The following is a 14,244-nucleotide window of genomic DNA, read 5'->3' as shown; positions in this document are numbered from 1 at the left end:
TCCTCTGTTCTCCAGGCAGCTCCCTCTTCCCTAGTTGTAGAGAACCCTGGAACAGTCTATAATGCAAGCTATTTAGCATTGGCCAGTGACCATCTTGTTGAGCCAGAATCCCCCAACCTTGAATTCTACTCGAGGCAACTTCTACTACACTGTGTGATGCCTCCCGGGGACGATGCTCAGGGGGACACCAGCTTTGCTTAGGGATCCTGTGCTTTTCTGGAGAATAAAAAAGCTAAGTCCTGAATATTTTACCTGAAGGCCAAAGCCAGAATCAGGAAATGAATATCCAGCTCCTCCTTCTTTTCACATTTATTGGCTTTGAAGTAGCTGGGTGAAAATCAAACATCTTGATATCTGATTTCTATTTGTTCTCAATTTTTTTTCTTTTTCTGCCTTTTGTAGGTTTAATTAAGGTGTATAGGTTTAATTAAGCAATTATAATTCAATTTCATCTCCTCTATTGAATTATTTAACTTCTTTTAAATAATTATTAGTGGTTGTCTTAGGATTTACAATATACTTTTTAAATACATTGTGTCTGACTTCAAATAAATTATACTGCTTCACGTGTAGGGTAAGCACCTTTATAATTTTTTTTTTTAAGATTTTATTTATTTATTTGACAGAGAGAGACAGCGAGAGAGGGAACACAAGCAGGGGGAGTGGGAGAGGGAGAAGCAGGCTTCCCGCTGAGCAGGGAACCTGACGTGGGGCTCCATCCCAGGACCCTGGGATCATGACCTGAGCCGAAGGCAGACGCTTAACGACTGAGCCACCCAGGAGCCCCATGGGTAAGCACCTTTAGAACAGTCTATTTCCAATCCCTCCCTTCCACCCTCTCCCAGATTGTCATTAATTTTACTTTTACATAGGCTGTAAATATGCAATACATTGTTACTACATTTCGCTTTAAATAGTTATCTTTTAGAGGGGTCCTTGGGTGGCTTAGTTGGTTAAACGTTTGCCTTTGGCCCTGGTCATGATCTCAGGGTCCTGGGATCCAGCCCAGTGTCAGGCTCCCTGCTCAGCTGGGAGTCTGCTTCTCCCTCTCCCTCTGTCTTCCCGCCCCCACTCATGCTCACTCTCTCTCTCTCTCAAATAAAATAAAATAAAATAAAATCATTTAAAAATAGTTATTTTTTAGAGAAATTAATAAAAATTTATATTTTACTTCCTCTTATTCTTTCTCCAGGGCTCTTCATTTCCTTGTGTAGATCTAAATTTCTGAGTACTTCATATACCTTTTGCCTGAAGAAGCTCCTTTAACATTTCTTATGAAGTAGGTCTGCTACCAATGCATTCATTCTTTCAGCTTTGGTCTGTTTGAGAAAGTCTGTGTTTCAAGTTTGTTTCTGAAGGCTATTTTTTGTGGATATAGAATTCTGGGTTGACAGTTTCCTTCAGCATTTCAAACATGCCACACCATTGTCTTCTTACTGCATGTTCTCTGGTGAGAACGTGCTGGAACTCTTATCCTTGTTCTTCTGTAGATAATGTGTCTTTTTTTTTTTTTAACTCCAGTTGCCTTCAAGTTTTTCTTATTGTCTTGGTTCTCAGCAGTTTGAAAAAGATATGCCTACATGGTTTTGTGTTTATTTTTGTGTTTATCCCACTTGGTATTCTCTGAGTTTCTTGAATCCGTGGTTTGGTGTTTGTTACTCATTTTGGAAAATCCTCTGCTATCATTTCTCCAAATATTTCTTCAGCTCCATTCTCTTCCTCTTCTGGGATTTCAATTATGCATATTTTAGATCATTTAATATCATCTGAAACTGTTGGATTCTATATTCTGATCCACACCCCTCCCCCACACTCTTTTTTCTTTTGCATTTCATTTGGGGAATTTCTATTGACCTGTATTCAAGTTCACTGATTCCTTCCTTGTCTGTATCAAGCCTACTGAGGAGCCCATGAAAGACAATCCTCATCTCTGTTATTTTGGTATTCCAACATTTCCATCTTACTCTTTTTATCGAAGTATAGTTGACATGCAGTGTTACATTAGTTTCAGGTGTACTGCATAGTGATTCAACAAGGCTAGATGTTATGCTATGCTCCCCACAAGTGTAGCTACCATCTGTCACCATACAACACTATTACAATACCATTGACTGTATTCCCTATGCTCTACCTTTGATCCCCATAACCTATTGATACCCTAACTGAAAGCCTGTATCTCCCACTCCATTTAATTCTTTCTCATAGTTTTCTTCTCTCTGCTGACATTACCTATTTGATCTTGTATGTTGTCTATCTTTCTCATTAAATCCTTTGAGATATTAATAAGTTATTTTAATTTCCACATCTGTCATGTCTTAGTCTGATGGTGATGGTTGCATACTGAGGTCAATAAATTTATTGCTTGGAGATAAGCAACTCATTTCTGCTGCTAGTCCTCCCCCAGCTTAATTTAAATAAAATTGACATATAGCATTGTATATGTTTAAGGTATAAATGTGATAACTTCATATATATAGATATTATAAAGTGATTACCATAATAAGGTTAGTTAACATATACACCACCTCACATAATTACATTTTTTTCTTTGTGGTGAGAACATTAAAGATCTATTCAATTGTCTAACACAGTATTATTAACTATAGTCATCATGCTAAACATTAGATCCCCATTACTTATGCATCTTATACTGGAAGTTTGTACTCTTTAACCAGTATCTCCCCATTTACCCAGCCCTTGGCGATTCTACTATGTTTATATGAGCTTAACTTTTATTTATTTCTTTTTTAGATTCACATATAAGTGAGATCATACAGTGTTTGTTTTCTCTGGCTGACTTATTTCACTTACCATAATGCCCTCAAGGTCCATCCATGTTATCACAAATGGCAGGATTTCTTTCTTTCTCATGGCTGAAAACATTCTGTTGTGTACATTTACCCACATTTTAAAGTCTATCTGTGAATGGATACTTACTCAATTTATTGAGAGTTTTTATCTTGAAAGAATGTTGAATTTTGTCCAGTGTTTTTTCTGCATTTATTGATTGGATCATATGATTTCTTCCTTCATTCTCTTAATGGACATATCACGTTTATTGATTTGCTTATTTTGAAACACCCTTACATCTCAGGGATGAATACCACTTGATCACAGTGTGTGATCTTGTTAATGTGCTGTTGAATTCAGTTTCTTAGAATTTTGTTGAGCATTTTTTTTAAAGATTTTTTATTTATTTATTTGAGAGAGAGAGAATGAGAGAGAGCACATGAGGGGGGGAGGGTCAGAGGGAGAAGCAGACTCCCCGCTGAGCAGGGAGCCCGATGCGGGACTCGATCCAGGGACTCCAGGATCATGACCTGAGCCGAAGGCAGTCGCTTAACCAATTGAGCCACCCAGGCGCCCTGTTGAGCATTTTCGCATCTATGTTCATCATGGATATTGGACTGTAGTTCTCTTTTCTGGTGTCCCAATCTGGCTTTGGTATCAGGGTAATGCTGGTCTCATACAATGAGTTTGGGAACATTCCTTCATCTGCAATTTTTTGGAAGAGTTTGACAAAATTAGGCATTAATTCTTTAAACGTTTACTAGTAAAAAATTCACTAGTGAAACCACCTGGTGTTGGTTTTTTCTCTCGGGAGGTTTGTGATTACTGAGTCAATCTCCTTACTCATTATTGGTCTGTTCATCTATTTGTTCATGATTCAGTCTTGGTAAGTTGTAAGTTCCTAAGAATTTATCCATTTCTTCTAGGTTATCTAATTTGTTGGAATATAGTTGTTCATGCTAGGCCTTTCATAGCCTAAATGTAGGGTTTTGTGTTAATATTGTCAGGAGTCTGGGCTGTGTTTGAAGGTTGTTGCTGTTATAATCATCTCCCAGTGCACCATGGTCTCAAATTCCTTTAGTGATACCTTTGTTAGAAAATGAACTAATTTGCCAGGACTTTTTTCTCAATGTTTCTCAGTGTCTATTTTCCACTTGACTTTGAATTTTCCTTCTCTCTGTTCACCAGAGAGAATCTGTCTCATTGGAGTGATCGCAGATATATGTTACTTTTACTCAATACTTGTTAGCACGGTGGTGGAGACTGGATGAGGGGACATTCTCCGTTGTTAATTAAGCTTCAGCATGAGGCGAGAATTGTGGATTTGAATATTGAGAGTGTGGCATTTACAAGTACCCTGCCCCTCTACATTCTATAGTCCTAGACCTAGCATTGACTTCTGGCACTCTCCCAGGGTAGAGTTTTACTTACTTAATTTTCCCTTCTCTTCCTTCAGCTAGATTCTCTCCAGTACCCTTAACTGGCAATTTTTATTCTTCCTCTTCCTACAGATTAGAGCTTTTGTTCCATAGAAGAGATACTGGAGATGAATTTGGGCAGAGTTTCAGCAGTGGCTACTGCTCCCTTCCCCCAGTCAGCACAATGAGAAACTTTTTAAAGAGTCTCTTCTATCTTCTGAGTTCCTGGTGGTGTCCATGGAGGAAAGGACTATTAGAGGGTGAAAATCCCTCTATGTCTACTACCCAGAGACTTCACACCCATATGTGGCCTTGAGTAATTCATTAAAATTTTTAAGCTCAATTTTTTTTTCTGACTTATATGGCAGGCAGTGGCATTTGTTCTTGGTAAGCAAGTGCATGAATTCTGTTTCTTCTTGTAGGCACTTGTCTCTCCCTGGATTTGAGGTTATTCCACTGACCTGCCATGCCAATTCTCCAATGGGCTCAAGAAAAGTTATTAATTTTGTTTGGTCAGTGATTTATTATTTTTTTCCCCTTAATTGTAAGGGTGGAAGCAAAGCTCTATCCATTTCTCTAACTCTCTTAGCTGAAACCAGACAGCTTATGTATTAATTTTTAATGCTGAACCAAACTTGATTTCTGGGAATAACTCCATTTGATCACAATGGTCATTTTGTGTGCATGTGTGTGTGTGTGTGTATACATATATATGTGTGTGTGTATGTACATATATATATTTGAATTCACTTTTGAATATATATATTTGAATTCACGTTGCTAATATTTTGCAAAGGACCTTTTTACATTTATGTTCATGACTGATACTGTTTTGTAAATTTCTGTCCTTACAATTTCTTTGTCAGGTCTTTGTGTTGCAGTTATTCCAAACTTTTTAAATGAGTTGGAAATTGTTCCCTCTTCTTTCAGTTCCTAAGAGTTTGTGCATATTTGCATCACTCCTTACTTCAGAGTTTGATAAAACCCACCAACGAAATTGTTGGGGAATCAATATATCTTTGTGGGAAGATTTTTTATTAGAAATCCAATTTGTCCAACAGATACAGGAAAAGTCAGACTTTTAATTTTTTAATCAGTTTTAGTAAGTGGTGTTTGTCAAGTAATTTGTCCACTTGTTCTAAATAATTAAATTTATCGTAATAATTTGTCATCATATTACCTTATTGCCTTTATAATGGCTGTAGGATCTATAGTAAGATGCCCTCTTTTTTTAATGCCAAGATTGGCAATACTCCTCCCCGCCATTTGTTGATTATTTCTTCTAGGGACTTACACATTTTGTTGGCTTTTTGAAAGAATCAACTTTTGGCTTTGTTAATATCTTCTATTGTTTGTCTTGATTCCATTGAGTTTTATTATTATTTCTTTTATTCTTACTCTCACTTTCAGTTTCTCTTCTTTTTTCTTAACTAAAGTCAAAACTGAGTTGATTTTAATTTTTTTCTCCTTTCTATTAAAGCATTTAAAATGATAAGTTTCACTTGAAGTACTTCTTTAGCTACAGCCTACAAATTTTGAAGTGCTGTGTTTTCCTCGTAAATCAACTCAAATTTAAAATTCTCACTTGTAATTTTAAAAATTTAGTCCATGGATTTTTTAGAAATACCTTATTAACTTTCCAAATATTTTTGGCTTTTCTAGGTATCTTTTTCATTTCTTACTTAATCTATTATTGTCAGAGATCATATAGTGTAAGATTTCAATGTTTTGGAATTGGTTAAAGTTTATTTTATGGCTCAGTATATGATCTATGTTGACAGATACAAGGTATCTATCAACAGGTACAGTCAAAAAGAATGTACATTCTGAAGTTGTTCGTAGTGTTCTATAAATGCCTATTAATTTAGATAGGTTGATTGTGTTTAGATCTTCTGTATCTTTACTGCATATAAATATATTACTATAATTATTATAATTATATATTATATAATCATATATATATATGATTTAATAATTACCATGAGAGAATGTTGAAATCTTCAAGTATGGTGTGAATTTGTCTATTTCTCCCTTTATTTTTGCCAAGTTTTGCTTTGTGTTTTTTGAAGGTATGCTATTAGGTCAATATGCATGTAGGATTATTATATATTCCTGATGAATTAGGTTTTTTTATCAGCATAAATTGTTCTTCATCTTTAGTAATACTCTTCTCCCTGAAGTTAATTTGGTCTCACCTTAATATGGCCATGCCTGCTTTACATTGTTTATAGGTTTCATGATATATCTTTTTCCATCCTTTTAGTTTCAACCTCGACTGTATCTTTATCTATCAAAAATCATCTCATATAGTAGTATATAGTAGGGTCTTGCATTTTCCAGATTTATTTTGACAATCTCAACCTTTTTATTTGAGTATTGAGATCATTTGCATTTAATGTAATTATGATTATGATTGGGTTTTATTACTTTTAAATGATTAGTAAGGGATTACAATATACCCCAAACCTATCAAAGTCCATTTGAATCAATATTATACCACTTCACACTTAACCTCACATTCCATTTCACACTTCACATCTAATTCTTCACACTTCACAGTGAATAAATATAATATACCTGCCCCAATATAATTCCATTTACTCTCCAATCTTTGTGTTAATGTTGTCATACTTTTATTTCTACATGATAAATAACCCTACCTTACAATATTATTATATTCATTTTAAACGATCAACTGTCATTTAAGAAATTGTAAAAGGAAGAGGAAGCATAGCCTTCATATTTATTCATTCATTTACCATTTTTTGGTGGTCTCCATTCTTTCCTGTAGACCCAAATTTCCATGTGGTATCACTTCCCTTCAGCCTTAAAAATATCCATAATTATTTCTTATAACTCAGGTCTATCAGAATACATTCTTCCAGTTTTCACTTATCAGAAAATGTCTTTGTTTATGTTAATTTTGAAGGATATCTTTTCTAGAATGTATTTGAGAATTCTGCATGTTTTTTATTATATTTCATTTTGGTTTTAGCATTTAAAAAATCTTGTTCCACTGTATTCTGATTTCATTGGTTCAGATAAGAAATAAGGCTTTATTTGTGTTGTTATTTCCCTTGTATGTAATTGTTTTTAATTTAGCTTATTTCTGTATTTTTGACTTTTAGAAGTTTGGCTATAATGTGGTTTACTTTGCATTTATCTTGCTTATGGTTCACTGAGCTTCTTGAATGTGTAAATTGACATTTTCCATCAAATCTAGGAACATTTGAGTCATCCGTTCTTTTTTTTTTTGAAAAAGAACTTTTTATCACTATTTTTTAAAGGCTTATTTGTTTACTTTAGAGAGAGAACATGCACATGGGCAGGGGGAGAGGCAGAGAGAGAGGAGAAGGAATCCCAAGCAGATACCCTGCTGAGTGCAGAGCCCAACTCGGGGCTCGATCCCATGACCATGAGATCATGACCTGAGCAGAAATCAAGAGTCAGATGCTTAACCAACTGAGCCAACCAGGAACCCCTTTTTATTACTTTTATATACATAAAATTCAACAGTGTACACTTAGCCCAGTTTGGTGGCCAGTTCTTTAGGCTTTGCCTTTCCCAACTTGGCAATGTGTGTTACCTACTTTGGACCCAGAATATTGCCTCCCCATTGACAGTGGATCTTATCATATCTGTCATTATAATTGGTCTTGACAGATTTTACCAGCTTAGCCAGAGCTCCTTTGTCTTCCAAGTTAACCTGTATGAAGGCAAGAGTGGTGTAGGCCTTCCCATGGACCAGACGCCCCAGCCTGGACTTCCCCCTGATAATGCAGTAGGAACCCTTATCTTACAACACAGGACAGGCAGGAAGACAACCAGCTCAATGGAATCCACATCATGTGCAATCATTACCAGCTGAACCTTCTTGTTTTCCACCAATGTGATGACAGTATTAACCCCAGCTCAAAGGAGAGATGGCCTTTTAGTGGGGACATACCCTTTGCCCACAGCTTTCTTCTCAGCCCAGACCAACAATCTCTGCTTCTTCTCTTGCTTTGTCTGTGGTCTGTATTTGTGGGCCAGCTTAAGTAGTTGAGTAGTTGGTGGTTCTAGGCCTGGGTGAACAGGATGATCACAGGAGGCACTTTTAGACATTTATAGAGAATTGCCCTTTCCACCTGCAACCTGATGTAGCAGGACCATCTGACAAAGGGGGTGAGGTCCTTTTGGGGCTGATGTCTTGTCTGATGCCAAAATTCTTGGGCCTTTTCTCAATCAACAGGGAAATGACCACATTTTTGGCCGCCTGCTTCTTCATGAAAACAGGGGCGGGCGCCACCTTCTTCCCTTTAGTCTTCTTTCCTTTTGGAATCTTGGATATCTGAAGGAGAGAGCTCTTTATTTCTTATAATATTATCATTCACTTCTTCTGGGATTTCAGTTCCAATAGATATTAGAAATTATATATTGTGCCACAGATTTCCAAGGATCTTTGCTTTTCTTCCACCTGTTTCTCTTTCCATTTTTCAGATTGGATTATTTTTATTAATCTGTCTTCTTGGTACTGACTCTTATTTTATTTTCAGTCTACCATTAATTTTTTCTGATGAATTAAAAAAATCCTAAGCCATTGTAGTCTTTTGTTCAAGATTTCCATTTCCTTTTTTCTTTCTTTTTCTGTTTCCATCTCTCTGTTGAGATTCTCTAACAATTCATAATTAAGACAATATTTTCTTTAAATACTTGGACATATTTATTATATCTGTTTTAATGTTAGTGTTCTAACTCCAACATCTGCTTCACCTTGAGATACATTATCTGATTTTTGCTTGACTATTGGTCACATTTTTCTGTCTTTTTTTTTCATGTCTAGTAATTGTTATTGCATTCTCAACAGCATAGATGATACATCTTAGAGTCTTAAGATTCTGTTATCTTTTTCCTGGAAAGTGTTGATTTTTATTCTGGTAGACCGTCCAATTACTAACTAACCAAGTTGAACTTGTGTAGACATGGTTTCATTTTAGACTTTTTAAGGTCATATCTGGGGTAGACCTTCCTCTGGGATATGGTTCTTATTCCTAAAACAAGTGTTTTTCTGCCGTGTCAAATGGATGCCAAAGTGTTAGCAAGGTCTTTCTGCTCCTACAGGACTAGAACGCCAACATTTTCTGGTAACTCAATTACACTTTCTACTCTTTTGCTTCTCCATTCACTGCTCATCTTGTGCATACTCCACTAAACCCTCAGCCAAGAACTTGTGGAGAGACCACATGGAGACTTCTGGGATCTACTCCACTGCACGGCTGTGCTTCCCAGGGCCCTGCATCACAGATTCTAGTGACTTTAAATGCCTTATACCTGATTTCTACTTTCTCCACTGAGAAAGATCATCATGCTTTGCTTGGGCTCCAGCTCCCTGTGCCACAGTCAGGACACTTTCCCTCAGCAGACAGTTGGCATGATTGTAAGTCTATCTTCTCTCAGGGATAGCAGGCTGGCACTGACTGGTTTTCAATTCCTGCAAAATTGCCTCATATTTTGTCCAGTTTTTTAGTTATTCTCAATAGGAGAGTTAGTTTTGCATCATTTACTGAATCGTGGACAGAATCAGACTTTCCTGGCTGCAGATTTTTAAATGTAATCTGACTACTTACCAAGACATATGGTTCTTTGATCTTTCTGTAATTACCAGGTTCCCTGTATTTCAGGTCTATTCCTTGCTGCTGACCACTCCTCTAACCACAGCTTTTTCTCTCAAAAGTCTTCTTTTCCTTTCCCCCTTTTTTTACTTGCTGCCTGAAAAATCATGAGATCATTTTGTGTAGAGTGGACATATATGACTTTAAGACCTAAAACTGGCATATGTTAGGGGCAAAAAATGAACTCAACTTTAACATACCTTTAAAGGGTCTAGTACATCATATGAGTACTTGGTTTTTCATCTCCATGTATCATATCATTTATATTTATTGATAAACCTTTGGATTCTTCTTAAGCCAATACCAGGTACAGAATAAGTTTTTGGGGTGTAGAAGAGAAAACTGTGTCCTAAGAAGTCTGCTTACTTTGAGGGTGGTAATAAGGCTACTTCTAAATTGTCATTTCCATTCAAAGTAATTTGTGTAAATATTGGCATCCATCAACTTTCCTTTCCCTTTTCCTTCCTTTCTCTTTCCCTTTCTTCTATTTCTCCTTCAACCAACATTTACAAATAGACTTCTAGGTGCTTGGAAGCCTAAAGTAACAATATCTTTTGGGGTATCCCACAATTTCGTAAGCTCTCAGCATTATCTTAAATTTCATGGCAGGACTAAAATATCCCCAGAATTTTGCCACCTTTCTAGGAGCAAAAATAATGACAGTGATATTGGATGTCTTCTGGTCTCTGGCCTAACTGATCAAAAGGAGGTATTTTGGCATCTTACTGAGAAATCCCTGTGAACAATCAGGTAGATGATTCACATCAATAAAAAGTACTCCTGGGAGGTCCATCCAAGAGGAACAAGGAATTCAAAACTCTGCTGTTTAATCAGGGACATCTTCTTTGTTCAGATAAGCTCTGCATTTTTATTTATTTATTTTTCTAAAGCAGAGATCTCCAGTTTTTATTTGAAAACATCCCAGGATGGATCTAATTGTCTAAGGAATAATGCAAAATTCTCAAGACAGTATTAATTTGTAGGACTTGGTGAACACATGTGGTTGTGTTTTTTTCTTTATTCTACTTCTATATTTTTTCATACTATTAACTCAAAGTAATGTATAGCAATAAAGGTAAAGGTGTATAAATATCATAGTATTCTCTCATGTAAGGGATTGCTTTCTACCTTTTACTAGTGCCTTTTATTACACTAATTATACTTTAATATATGCTTACTGTTCAAAAATACACACTCCGTAATCAGAGTAAAGCATTTCCCTTAATTTCCTCTCTCAATTCGAATGGATTTCTTTTACTATATGTGTATTTCATTTGAGTCCAGTTTAAATTTTTAAAATGTGTTGAAAAGCACCCCCAGGTATGTGAGAGACATCTAAAAATTAAATAACAATGAGACTTATAATTCCCAAGAACTGGGAGATCCCTGCCCTATACTCTCAAAGCTTGATCCCTATCTGATACTCATTATATGGTGTCATCTTGACATTTAGAAAAATGACCTATAGCAGTCATCTAATACAATGAAACTTTTTTTGTTCATGAAATATTTGACTTGCCAGATCTTCTGATCCTAAGTTCAGTGTTTTTACTTCATACCAAGGCAACTCATTTTCCCTTTTGCACTTCTTTCAAGGTCTCTAACATTTTTAAAATTCAATAATCACTGACTGATGGAATACAAGCATTAGTTTTTTAGAGACACAGATTCTATTATTTTCTCTCCATTTTTTGTTTTGTTTTCATTACTTTAAAAATTTGTAGCAATTTTGAGACAATCTGTTGTCCACACACTAAGATAAGTAAAGGATGGATCAATGATTTCTTTACCCATTTACTTCACTCTGTGAGCAAGAGATTGTGCCGAGTGCATGCATGTGGCACACAGCGTAATATTTCCAGCTGTGTCCCCAAATACGATGTATGAAAAGGAAAACAGACACGCATTGGCATTTGGGAATTAATTCATAGCTACATAGGAATGCAAGGTAGAGGGAACCCCAACCCCTATCCCTGCAGTTAATACATTTGTGTGCAGATGAGAGAGAAGAGGGCCATGCTCTAAGGCCAAAACAAAAAAAGCTGTTTCTGACTGTTGCCAGCCTAATCCCTTTTCAGTTTCACAATCATGAAGGGTTTTGCAATTTTTCTGTCTATAACATTTCTCTGTTCTACAGAAACTCACTGTGTGGAAGGAGCAAGGACTTGCCTTGTAGGGGAAGGGTGGTATCTTTGGTAAACTGGTCTGAACTAGCTACAGTGCTAAGGCCTTCCAAGACCATTTTAAGTAACAGCAGATCAAGTTCTGTTCAACTACAGATTCTATACAGAATCCTTTAATTGGATTCAGAGCCCAGGTTATGAGTAGATATGTTGGGCTTGTCATTGATGAAATATGCCTCTAAAAGGAAACATATCATTTGAGCTTGGGCATGTATAGTTTATTACTAGTTTTACTCTCTTGATTGACAATGTTGTTAATAACTCATGATCTAATTTGTGTTATTTTGTGGGTATAAGAAGAGAATCAAAATGAGGAAAGTAGAGAATTTACCCTCTACAGTACTGTGTTTTGTGAACAGTATAAAACTCCTATTGGTGAGACACGTGACTCTTTTAGTCACGGTTCTACAAACACGGAGCCAAGAGCAACCCACAGCAAATATTTAAACTCAATCAGACCAGTTATTAGATGTCATGTAAATAAGGAAAGGAAAGAGATGAGCTGGTTTAAATCATAAATAATGAAAGGAAAAATATCAGCTGACTTAAATTCTTTTTCTTAAATAGTCTGTGTAATTAGAAACAGACATAGTCTCTCTCTCTCTCTCTTTACCAGCCTTTTAAAGAGTCAAAATGCTGTGTCTTCTATAACTTCTCATTTTTAAAACTTTGGGGGGTATATAAAAATCTATGCAATTTCAACTTTTTATTGGTCAAATAAAGACCAGAAAACTAATTTAAACTAAATATACAAATCGATTAAAACATGAAGTTAAGGGGCGCCTGGGTGGCTCAGATGGTTAAGCGTCTGCCTTCGGCTCAGGTCATGATCCCGGGGTCCTGGGATCGAGCCCGCATCAGGCTCCCTGCTCAGCTGGGAGCCTGCTTCTCCCTCTCCCTCTGCCTCTCCCCCTGCTCGTGCTCTCTCTCTCTCTCTCTGTATCTCTGTGTCTCAAATGAATAAATAAAAAAATCTTTAAAAAAACATGAAGTTAAGGATTAACTCCAATTTTATAATTGTTAGTAAACTACCCCTTTGTCAGGAACATTTGTTTTTACCATCTTTACTTCAGAAATATTTCATAAGATCTATGAAGAATGTATTTACTGTGTTAAATATACGCTTATTCCTACAACTCCCTAAGATTTTTTTTTTTTACTTAGAGAAATATAAGCACATGTGAGAAAAAATAAAACCCAAATAAGAATAAAATAAAATAAAGAAATAAAAATAAAAGTAGGAATAAGAAAAGAGTTTTAAATATTGTACAAATAAAAAAGATATCACAGTAATTACAGGAAAAAAACTACTAAGTAACATTAGAATTATACTTTCATGCCATTTTTACAGTTAACAACAAAAACAGAAAAGGTTTGGGGGTGATAATTTTGTCAAGTTGGAGGTTAGATTTTACTCAGAAATATACATAAAATGACAGTAGTTTCAAAATGTTCCATGCCATCTAGTTCTGGCACTCCAGCCTGATAAAGAAATATTACCTTAGCAATACTTGCCATTGCTGCTAGCATTGCAAATGGTTAAAAATGTTGCTGAAGGAAAACCACCCAGCAGGACCAACAGGTTCATCAGCCTGCGGCTCTGTGCTTCCACTGCTAGTCGTGGCCTGCGCATTTCCTAGCATCTCACCTCCACAAATGAGCACCGCCATTCTTCAGCCCCCAGTGCATCTGTTGTACAAGCTTCAGATCAGAGCGTGGAAATAGGGACAAATGCCACCCACTCCCGGGCACTTGCTGTTCCACCAACTGTTAGCAATTGCACGGCATGTTTTCTACTCTCTCAGTCTCTCAGTTCCTGTGTTTCTGGAAGGTAGCGGACAGGTAAAGAGTATGATTTTCCTGCCAAAATCCCCCCCACAGTGCAAGAAGCGATTTGCCATTCTCTAGAAATAAACAGAGAACATAAAGAAAAATACGGAAATATGAGAAATGTGTCGTAGCACTCTAAGGCTGGAAATGAACTAGAGAGCCCATTCCCATTTCATCCATTCAGACAGATAGGTCAGCCATTCAATCGTTTATTCATTCACCAGATATATTTTGAGTAGACTGTGCATGGAACTGATATTTAAATAGATAAGTAATGGGGTGCCTGGGTGGCTCAGTCCGTTAAGTGTCTGCCTTTGGCTCAGGTCATGATCCCAGAGTCCGGGGATCAGCCCACATCAGGCTTCCTGCTCG

General features: G+C 36.5%; 1 pseudogene; it reads right to left on the bottom strand.

Moving 5' to 3' along the window:
• Window positions 1–7,562: 7,562 nt before the first annotated feature.
• LOC115936723 (large ribosomal subunit protein eL8 pseudogene) lies at window positions 7,563–13,712 on the bottom strand (annotated as a pseudogene).
• Between the last annotated feature and the right edge of the window lie 532 nt (window positions 13,713–14,244).

Source organism: Leptonychotes weddellii, chromosome 5 (genome assembly GCF_054177405.1).
Source record: "Leptonychotes weddellii isolate Sample4059 chromosome 5, ASM5417740v2, whole genome shotgun sequence".
NCBI lineage: Eukaryota > Metazoa > Chordata > Mammalia > Carnivora > Phocidae > Leptonychotes > Leptonychotes weddellii.
The sequence above is the reverse complement of the archived record's forward strand: the minus strand, read 5'-3'. Positions and strand labels throughout refer to the sequence as shown.